The sequence below is a fragment of the Chrysemys picta genome, chromosome 3 (genome assembly GCF_011386835.1).
Source record: "Chrysemys picta bellii isolate R12L10 chromosome 3, ASM1138683v2, whole genome shotgun sequence".
NCBI classification, from domain to species: Eukaryota; Metazoa; Chordata; order Testudines; family Emydidae; genus Chrysemys; species Chrysemys picta.
The window spans coordinates 18520326-18531728 of record NC_088793.1 but is presented as its reverse complement, the minus strand read 5'-3'; the positions used below and the strand labels follow the sequence as shown (position 1 = coordinate 18531728).

Below are 11403 nucleotides of genomic sequence, written 5' to 3'. Positions count from 1 at the left end.
TGTTATACTGTTGCTGAAATTGTTCAGCTGCAGAAAGTAGATTGTCATTATTCAGTCTGTTGAACTGCCAAAGAAAACCAAAAGGGTACAAATTAGTTGCAGTGACTCAAATTGACATGTAAGACCTTATTGAATAGAGTCAATGATGACAAGGAAGACATTGACCCTATAATGCTGCTCAGCATCGGATTCAGTAGGTAAGTTGCGATTGGTGGAGAACTCAGATGAAATGCCAATATTTTGTGCTACTAATTTGGACTCAGGATCGCATCCCGTTGTTCACGAATCTGTTGAATGTCATTGATAAGACTTGCAGTGTTATTCCTCTCAACATCAAGTGTAGCATTGCATGCTTCAATTACTAGATTAGTTTGGTGGATCATTGTAAGTAGCTTCATCCACAAAGATGACATCAGAATGCATTCAAATTTGGACATGTGCTTCTGAATAGACTGAAGTTCAGTTTGAGTCTGTGCAGTGAGATTGAGAGATTCACGCTCATTTAAAGCCTTTCTCACTGAATTCAAATGCTGTGCAACTGGTTGAACACCATCAATCCATCTAGTTTTGGACAGGAAGATATTGCTTCAGATTTCCCACCTTTGTGGACTGCTACTGAAGGGATTGTACATTTGCTGAACAGTTCCAAAGTAAGTCAATCCTCCTTGCATGATTCAGCACAGTGAACACCTACAAGGTTTAGTGTGCGGTTTCCACAGCTGGAGAAAATAGAGTTTGAATTATGCTCAAGCAGAACTGCTTGTACACCTTTGTACTTCCCAGTCATATTAGATCCATTGTCATAGGCTTGACCAATGCAGCCTTGAAAATCTAACTTAAAACCTTCTAGAATTGCTAGTACTCAGGCAGCAATTTCCTTTCCAGTTTTTCTCGTGAAATTATCAAACAAAATAAACCGTTCTTCAGTTGAAAATTGTGAGCTGTCTACAATCTTAACATATCGAATAATCACCGTAGTCTGTTCCTTGTGAGAACAATCTGGAGTGGCATCAACAATGATTGAAAAATACTTGGCATCTCGAATCTCATCAAGAATTGTTGTTTGTACGAATGACCCACATAGCTCAATAAACTCGTTGTGTATGCATGTGGAGAGATAATGGACTTGCATGCACTTTTGACTCTCTTGCGATTCTCAAACACATTTAACATGCTCTGATAAAAGCGAGTCGTATTTGCTGAGGAGCTCAACTATGCCTAGAAAGTTTCCATTTGCACGATCACCAATACGTTGACTGAACCAAAGAAAGCCAATCCCTGCTCGGAAAGAAAAAGGATGACGTTCAGGATGCGTTCAAGAAGTTTTTTCCAGTTATTAGTTCCTGTAGAGTAAATTCTCAACTGAACTTTCAGCTGATGCTGCCCTACTGGCTGATTTCCATGCAATGTAGTTTTCTTTGTGTGACGTTGAACTCTCATGTGATGGTATTCGGTCTTTCAACTTCCTCCAACCTCTGTTGATGCTCCATCCTGATTGATCAGAGTGAACTGATGCATTTACAACACTTTTGCTCAAAATGAAGCAGGGTGCACAGTACAGAGATTGTATTTCCGTACTCCAGCATAGCCAGTCTCTAGTGCAGGTCTCACCATTTAGAAGAGTTTTGTCAGCAGACGAGTAGGGAAAGCAGGATTATCAGCATCTCATGAAATGTTACTTGGAATTTCAAAACAATGAATTTGAAGAAAAGATTGCATTTGGGCAGCATTGCTCTTGTCAATAATTCCAATGTCAGTCACAGTCAAACCTGTAATACTCACGAATTGCTCTTGCTGCGTAAGATCTACATCTTCCTGTTGCTGTTGAGTTTCTTGATCGTACACAGGATCTTCTGCTGCATCTGTTACTGTTGGCACATCTCCTTCTTGACTACTGTCCTCATGGTCAGGTATTGGCATTGAAATATCACCTGTTGCAGTTGCAGAGTTTTCATTATCAGGAGCATTGTTTGTTGGGTAAGGTGTGTTTTCCAGCGGTTTGAGAAATGAAGTTATTGGCTTTGAGCTCTTAGCTGCAGCTTCACTCAGTTGTTTTCGCCGTCTCTTGCTTGCTCCCCTTTCAAATCTCCTCTTCATAGTGATCTATCTGGTCAATATGTAGCCTATCCACACTTGAAATATTCTGCTGTAAGTAAGTAGCTTATCTACACTTGAAATCGTCTACTGTAAAGATGTACACAAATGCTGAATGGTACACAAATGCTGAAAAGCCTTAAAAAGAAGAAATACTAATTAAGAACATAAAATGAAACAGTCAGACAGATTATTAACCTTATCACTGAATCAAAACTCAAGCACACAAGGTATAATATAACAAACTGAGCTGAAGACAAAGGGATGTCATATATATATAGTAAACACAGACATGGATCCGAAGAATATGCATCCGAAGAAGTGGGCTGTAGTCCACGAAAGCTTATGCTCTAATAAATTTGTTAGTCTCTAAGGTGCCACAAGTACTCCTGTTCTTCTTTTTGTGGATACAGACTAACACGGCTGCTACTCTGAAACAGACATGGATATAGACCGAGGGATATTGTCCAAAAATTTCAAATGTGTGTCCTCATGAAACTCACTATACAAGATTGTCCTCACAAATTTTCACCTTGAATCTGGGCCTATAGACTATGAAAGCCTATGATGATGGCCAAGCTACCAAGCTAGGACTCAACCAACCAATCAGCCACCTCTTTTAGCTACCATCTGAAGATAATAATGAGGAATTCTCACACACAAATAATTCCTTAGTCAACTAGACATAAAACTATAAAGACACTAAAATGTAACAATTCTCTACATTTCAACACGCACTTGATCCAGCACCAGCCACTAGTAGTGGTTTGTTTATATAATCAGCTGATCTGAGAGGACACGTTCATGACAGTCTAATCTTGTGCCATCAGAACCAATATATTTTTATTAATATTTATGAACATTTTTAACTCTTTAATATGGAAAAATCTATATCAGTTAACAAAAAAAATATGTCTTTTACCAAATCATATTTCTTGTTTGCTTAAATTTGCAGCTCTAAGCTGAGAGAGTGTGTCACATTTTGGTCTGATATGGATGCGCATAAAAACAAGCTGTGAAACTTATCAAATGCCAAAAAATTAACAAGTGTCTAAATTTGAGGCCCACTTTGAGCTTGAGGCCCAGGCCAAATGGCCCTCCTAGCCCCACCTCTGATTGGCCCTGCTAATTAGAGAGATGAGGTGGGTGAGGTAATATCTTTTATAGGCGAATGGCCTTTCTGATAACAATCCCTGATATGAACAGACTTTCACAGCTCAGCCGAGCTTTGCGCCAACTGAAAGGGACAGAGAAAAGATGACAGGGTAAAACCAAAGTCCACAAGATTAGGCCCCAAATCCCCACCTCACCCTTGCTTTGTGACCTCCAGGGGCCATATGGGGGGCTTTGTATTGTGGGGGTTTCTCAGCTCACTGCCCCCCCAACTGCCAGTGGAGGGTTACCCAGCTGTTCACATCTGGCCAGAGCATCTGGAATCTTAGGTCCCAGCCCTGGAGTGGTGGAGGTGCAGGGGGAAATCGGGTCTGAGGGCATCTTGGAGGGTCTCTGGGTCACGACATGCCATCAAGGTTTACAAATGGGTTCTGAGCTCAAAAAGATTGAGAACCACTTCTCTAATGGCCCTTGCTGTCTTCTGTGTTTCAGAAGCCACCAGAACCTTGTCAGAGTAGTGTGTATTTATGTAGCTAGGCTGCGCATGTTGTAGAAAGTGTGTCAACACAGTTATTTGGACTCCACTATGTCCATGTGGTTCCTTCATATGATGTATGGTGCCTCAGTTTCCCCATATATAAAATGGGGATAATGATACTGACTGCCTTTGTAAAACACTCTGAGAACTACTGATGAAAAGTGCTAGATAAGATCTAAGTGTTTATTAAGCACAACAGAGACCATGAGTGCATCTAAATAAAGTCCTATGTTGTTGCCATAGGAAGTCACCAAAGTGTCACTGGTTTCAGGGTTTCTGCAGCACGGATGTCACATGTATTGTATGCCCCTCCCCCACCACTCCAACCCTGCTATTGTCCTTGCTGAACCTGTTTCTTGAATAAACACGTCTCCAGGGCTGACCTTTTACCGACATTAAATTCTACCATACAAACTATTGGATGCTCTGTTGGATCCAACCCTCATTTAAGACGACAGCTGGTCAAAAAACAGAGGTAGAGGGGGAATCCTGAAAATGTTCGCAAACTTCATTCCCATTTTCAACCAAAAATGTCATTCGGATTTCAGCCAGCTTTCTGTCCAGTTCACACCTAGTGATATTCACACATGCACTGGGCAGCCGCATCCTCTCCCACCCTCGAGGGAAGCAGTCTCTGAAATCTGTGAAGTTCACTCTGTGGAGCTCCCACTCTCCCCTTCTCACGTGCCACACCCCCTGGCTTGAAGTGGTTTCCCTCATATGCAGGGTTTACAGTTTGAGTCAATGGCTCTCAGCACCCCCATGATACAAATTGTTTCAGCATCCCTGCAGCTGAGAGCAGAATTTGGCTCAAAGTCACTGCCACAAGAAGCTTTCAGTGTCAGAGCTAGATCCTACTCATGTGTGGTACAACACAGGGGTGCTGGAACAATTTGGGGGGGGGGGTGCTGAGAGCCACTGAACCAAACTGTAAACCCTGTATATCAGAGGTTCTCAAACTTTGGTACGTGAACCACCAGTGGTCTGTGAGGTGGTTCGCGGATAGTTCCCTCTAAGGTGCGCACCTGGGCGGCTGCACACGAGAGAACGAAGGGCCACCCACCTAATTAGTGGAGCTGCACAGGTGTGGCTCCACTAATTAGGTGCCTGGACCCTGGAGAAGATGCACATGTAAGGTGAGGTGGTGGCCTTGGGGGGAATTAGGGGTAGGTGGGAGGGGGCAGTGGGGAGAGAAGAAGGGGTGGGGGGAATAGGGTGACCAGACAGCAAGGGTGAAAAATCGGGACAGGGGTTGGGAGGTAATAGGCACCTATATAAGACAAAACCCCAAATATCGGGACTGTCCCTATAAAATCGGGACATCTGGTCACCATAGGGGGGAATTTGGGACATGCAGGGCAGCGGCGGCCAGAGAAAGAGGCAACTTTCTCCAGCTCCAGGGCTGTGGCTGCAGGGGTGAGACGGCCCTCCTTCCCAGCCTCAGCTCTGTGGTGGGGAGAGACCCCCGCTCCTTCCCAGCCCCAGTTTGGGGGCTGCTGCGGCAGGGGAGAGAGGGAGAGACCCCCCCCCTTCTTCCCAGCCTCAGCTAAGGAGCTGCCGCAGCGGGGGAGAGAGGGCACCTCCATCGCATTAGAAAGGTAAGACTACTGATATTAAAATATGAGTTGTGTGCTTTTATTTGTAGAACAAAACAATGTTAATTATTATGAAGTGTTTTTTAGATAGTGCTTTTATCCAAAGTGCTTTACTATAGTTAGCTAACGGTACAAACAACAGTTGGAAAGATCATTCAGTGGTCCACTGAGACCCTCAACAATTTTCAAGTGGTCTGTGAAAAAAAGTTTGAGACCCACTGCTGGACATGATGGAAACCACTTCAAGCCAAGGGTGTGGCAGCACCTATGCTCAGCTGCCCAGGTGCAGTGGGGGCTGGTGGCAGCAGTGGCTCCCTTGTGATGATCTGTAAAACAGCCCCGGGGCTAAAGACCTGAGTCCCAGCCTCGCTGTGTGTAGGTGAGTCCCAGCCCCCGGGCTGTGCGCTGTTACACAACCGCCTGTAAACACACCGCGTCCTAATGGCGAGGCCCTTCATTGGCTTTCCAGGCTCGGGGGGGACGCTGCACAGAAGGAAAAGCGCCCGCTCTGTAAGGCGGGTTGCAAGTCCCTCCCTCCTGTGGCGAGCACGGCAGAGTCCGACAGAAAGAGAAACAGCCCCAGAGCAGCAGCCGGCTAATGCTTTGGCTGTCTCGGGGATCCAGGCGGCTCCAGGACAGCGGCAGGCAGGCGCAGCTCCCCCGCGCCCGGGCAGACAGGAGAGCCGGGAGGCCGCTCCCCGGGGCCCCGCGCAGGAGGTAAGGGGCGTGGGAGAAGGAAGACAGAGAAAAAAGCCCCGGAGGGAGGAGGCTGCCAGAGGGGATCTATAAGGGGCTCTGTTCTAAGCCCAGTGTTTCTAGCTGCCGTCTCTCCTCCTCTTTCTCAGTCCAGCCTGCCCCAGGCTAGCACCTGCCCCACATCCCCCCCAGACTGTCATCTCCCCCTCTGCCCAGAGACTGAGTCTTATGCCAGCCCCCTCCACTCAGACGATCATCTCGCCTCCTCGCCTCCCCCTGCTAGCGAGAGCGGCATGTCCCCCAGCTCCTCACCCCCTCCCGATGCCCCCCAGACTGGCATTTCCCCCCACACACACACACAGACGGGCATCTTGCTACATCCCACAGGGCTAGTCCAGTCCAGAAGTTACAAATCAGGAGCGTTTTGCAGTGTGATTAACTGGGGCTTCTGGGTTCAGTGTGCCACCATCTCCCCCTCAGCTACCCCAATTTTTTGTGCCATACCTGCTGGGGGAGGGGAGAGTCCTTCCTGTTGGACTGGGAGAGCGAATAGGTGGCATGGTTTGTATCTGGTGTATATATATGGAGGGAGTTGGAGGAAGAGTGGATGAAGGCGTCCCGGAGCCGCGGGAAACTACTTTGTTCTGGGGTGTATAAAGAGGGAGCTAGCCTGGGAATCCAGGGGACTTTACATTGTCACCAAAACTTTGCACAAAGCAGCTTGTACCGTACCCGACATGGCCCTGGCATGTGAGCAGTTTACATGCAGTTACTGAGGGAGCAACTGTAGGTAGAAACAGTGGCGACTGTGTCAGCTGGATTTACAGCAGTTATAATATTATTTGTATTACCATAGTGCCTATGAACGTCATTCACGGATCAGGACCCCGTTGTGCTAGGCACTGTACAAACACAGAACAAAAAGACAAGCTTCCAATCTAAGTGCCAGACAAGAGACAGCAGAAGGATTAGTTAGAATCAATTAGTCTTGTTATAGTTGGTATGGCAACACCCATTTTTTCATGTTCTCTGTGTATAGATATCTTCACTAGGTACCATGCATAAGGTGCCTTAGAAATACTAGAGTCAATGTGTTAGATTAGATCAGTATCTCACCAGCCTCTCTACAAGCTGCCAGTTGGGTATTTTTCTAGTAAAGACGAAGAGGCATTAATGTAAGGAACCCTTGTGCCAAAGGAGGAGTTATATTTTGCTACAACTGTAAAGAAAGAGTGAGGGGCAGAAACTGCTTCCGAGGGGTAGAAAGATGCTTTCCAAGTAAATGCACCCAACTGGGAGTCACACGTTTAATTCCTGCATTTGGCAAAGATTTACAATATGACCCTGGGCAAGTCACAGCCTTTCGGAGCCCCATTTTCCCATCTGTACAATGGGGATACCATTACTTCTTTGCTTTTCCTTGTGGAGTTTGATGCTACAGTGATGGCAGCTAAAGACGTACTCAGGCTTAATTTAGTCACTTTGTGTAAGATGCTTTCAAACATCAGCTAGAAGTTGCTATAGAAGTGCAAAGTCTACCAGACTTGGTGCCCAGAGCAGCCCTTTCGTATTTCGCTCAGTTGTGCATGGCCCCCGCAGTACGAAAGCCTTTGGCTTAAGGACATTCTCTGTCCTCAGGCTCCTTCAGTCTGATTCACCACTCATCCATGAGTAAATATTTAATCTGACTAAACTCTTCCTCCCTCTCAGCCTTCCTAATAGTACAACATGCTGAGCAGAGGTTATGGACAGGGCCAAGGTCAGAAAAACTGACAGAGTTTGATTAAAGAGATTAACTTTCCAATCCTACCACCATAAAGTGTGAGAGGTTTCCAGTTACTGGAGCGGGAAGGGGGCTGCTCACAAGTTAATTTGCATGGACGTCACTTACCTTAGCCCCACATTTACCTTTATCTTTCATATATGCAATCCTAACTCAGCCCCGACATTAGCAGTGCTGACTCATGCCATGCTGTAATAAATACGCATGCATTCTTATACACGGTTTCAAAATGAAATTCTTGTTTCCAGCTTCCTTCGCTGCGGCTGTTTTGCATCCTACATTTTAGGTGGGTCATACACTTTAAAGATCTCAGGAACTGGGGAACTCATTCATTTGTATAACAGACTTTGGAGCAAGTTAATGTTCTGCATGGGCCAGTCACAGACACTAAATTGCATTGCACCACTGTAGCCTATATTTATAAACTTCCTTGTGGTCAGAGTCACTCACTGACATTGATGATTGTCCATAACAGACTGAGTAGCTGGCATACATCATAAAAATGAACAGGCAAGGGACTGTCTAATAATAATCATCTAGGGCCTGATCCTGCTGCTCTGACATTGGTGTAATTCTCACTGGAACCTATGGGAGTTTTACATCTGAGCGAACTGCAAGATGAGGCCTAAAATAGCCAAGTGAGACCAGACCCTCATCTGATTCAGCTCCACTGGTCAGTGCTGATTCACTCTAGCTCGGACCGGGAAAAGCTGCCTACGGCACCTGGGATTCCCAGGCGGTCACCCATCCAAGTACTAGCCAGGCCCGGGACGGTTTACCTTCCGAGATCGGACGGGATCGGGGGCGTTCGGTCCGGTATGGCCGTCTGATTCACTCTAACTTTGGATCTAGCTCTTGGGAGTTTAGAAATGAATAGTTACCTTCGTGTATGGTCTAGAGAATACTCAGTCCTGCCTTGAGTGCAGGGGACTGGACTAGATGACCTCTCGAGGTCCCTTCCAGTTCTATGATTCTATGTCTTGAGTACATAAAGGAGAGGCCTCCCTGACTTCTCTCTGCTCCTTTCCGAGGGGCTCTTGGGACCATTTCCCTGAGGTCCTCCATACGGGTGGGCAGTGGTTTGCCACCAGTGAAATTGCAAGAGTAGTTAACATGTGATAAGCAGCAGTCTGGTTCCTCTTGTGTCTGATGCCAATTGACATTCCTCCCCACTTTGCCCCAGCTCTCTCCTTTCTGCACTTACTCCACTAATTCCTCTTCTTGCCTGATGCTCTGCTGCATGACATTTAGCTGCAGACATGTTGCCCTATATTATACATCTGTACACTCACTATTCCTCCTGATTTCAGGCCCACCTGTAATAGTGGGGAGAACAGGCTTGCAACAGAGCATTAAACTAGGAGATGCCTATAACAAAGTTCAGTATAGCAGCCGTGTTAGTCTGTATCTGCAAAAAGAACAGGAGTACTTGTGGCACCTTAGAGACTAACAAATTTATTTGAGCATAAGTTTTTGTGTCACTTCAGTCAAACATTGCCAAGGAAAGGCTCCTGCCAGTATCATGCAAAGTCTAACACCTTTGAATACACTGAAAGGACGTGCTGCTGATTAAATCAAGGTGGTTGTTTTTTTGCTCACTTATTTCCTTTAACTATGTATCTCCTCCTCTGCAGTGCCACAAACTTACTCTCCTTTTACTTAAGTACCAACATGATTGGTTCACATACAGAAAACCCCTTGCAAACAACACTTGAAGTTTATCTGCTTGCTACCATTTCCTTTGACTAGTAACACATATTTTGGTATGTTGCTGTTAAGCATAGGTTTTGTTTGTTTGTTTTTGAGCTAGAAGACATTCTTCATAGCACATTTATACAGTGCTGTTTTTGTAGTATGCCCATATATATGATGCATGGAATAGTTAGAGGTGGGGGCTCATCTACCTTCAGATACATCTCACACATTGTGTATGCCCTGAGCACACGCAGATCAGTGGCAGGATATACTGAAACAAAGTATTGGGCCTTTACTTTCTGACGCAGCGGCTAAAGGGACCACAGTACCATTCCCACATAACACTGAGTCTTTCTGGGGAAATCAGTTAGAAATAATTGCACCTCAAATTAATTGAACTAGCTACAGCATTGGGGATTTAGTCTCTCTGCCTCAGTTTCTCCATCTATAAAATAGGAGTAATATGTAACACATTTGCAGGGAGTATGGGGGTGCTTAGAAGAAAGGTTTAAACGAGTAGTATGATGATAATGAAACAGACTGATGCCCACAATGCCATCAAGGTTAAGGATCAGCATTTCCAGTCCCCCGTTTTATTACTAACTCAGCCACAGAAATGTGTTGTAAGATGACAAGAGGGTTTTTCCTGTGGGATTCAGGCAACCTACTGTGACCACTGAAGTACCACATCATCCTTCAGTGGTTAATTCTGCCCCCCAGAGAGACACCTACATTTCCCAGGGCATCAGCAGGAGTTGCCCGGGTAGATTTTATAGCACAATTGCACCCTTCCTCCTATAAGTAGGGTTCTGGCAACTACAGCTCCCTGCCACTAAGAAGAGAAGTGGTGATTCATGAGCACCGAATGAATGAGTGTTTCTGAACAAACCTCAGTCATGCCCTCAGTCGTGCATGCCCAGGCCTTCTATATTTGAGCCAGGGAGGTCCTCAAGATTCTTTGGAGCTTTTTCTTTGTATTGGAAAGAAGGGGCTAGCTCCAGCTGAGCAATAGAAGACAACAGCGCACTAGAGCAATGGTATAATTAGTGTTATGCAGCTAAACGTGAACTGCAAGTGTATGTCTTTGTTTTTCAAATCCCCAAAATACATTTGTAAAGTGTGATCAGAGCTGCATTTTAACCACACTTGAGACATACAAAATCCAGACTTCTTGGTCTCTGAGCGAGAGGGACAACACAATTCCTACCATATAAAGAGCTTCGAAAGACCAATTCTTTCCTAAACCTATTCTGGTTTCTTGTTTACAATAATCAGAATAGTCATTCACCGTGGGAGAGATTTGTCAGTTTCTTAGGGAAGTAGTTTTGTTAAAGCAGATCATTATACTTTCAACAGCTTCCTCCTCTCCCCACCTCCTTTGGAATCCTAAAAAATACATTTTTCACGTAAGGATTTTTAAGAATTCCTTGCTTTACTAATATCTTGATTAAAATGGAAAGAAGTTTGAAAATCTAGTTTGATCCATTGCCATTTATGGTAGTTTATTTAAATTAGTGCACACACTACTCAGCTTGAACAATGAGATTAGACTGTTGGAAGAAGAAGAACAGGAGGACTTGTGGCACCTTAGAGACTAACAAATTTATTAGAGCATAAGCTTTCGGGGACTACAGCCCACTTCTTCGGATGCATATCCAAAGAAGTGGGCTGTAGTCCACGAAAGCTTATGCTCTAATAAATTTGTTAGTCTCTAAGGTGCCACAAGTACTCCTGTTCTTCTTTTTGCGGATACAGACTAACACAGCTGCTACTCTGAAACCTGTCATTAGACTGTTGGGTTTCACTTTCTGACTCTCATGCTGTCGTATGGTCTGCTGGGTTTAAGTTTCCATCATGAGAGGGGAATGTTTAAAATGCCACCCTTCCCA

General features: G+C 45.1%; 1 protein-coding gene and 1 non-coding gene across 6 annotated transcripts in view; one reads left to right on the top strand and one right to left on the bottom strand.

Annotated features, from left to right (window-relative positions):
- PLA2G7 (phospholipase A2 group VII) overlaps positions 1–11403 on the top strand; it is a 39679-nt gene that overhangs the window by 5105 nt on the left and 23171 nt on the right. For 2 of the 5 annotated variants that reach the window (XM_008163092.4, XM_008163087.4), the window contains exon 1: positions 5780–6057. The exons of 2 other annotated variants lie outside the window; for them this stretch is intronic. The gene's annotated coding sequence lies outside the window, so the exon portion shown is untranslated. Of the gene's footprint in view, positions 1–5148; positions 5344–5779; positions 6058–11403 lie in introns of those variants that run through there. One more of the 5 variants, XM_065587555.1, reaches the window with a different exon arrangement.
- LOC112058905 (5S ribosomal RNA) lies at positions 8531–8649 on the bottom strand. The gene has a single exon (XR_002888078.1). It is a non-coding gene; the product is annotated as a 5S ribosomal RNA (ribosomal RNA).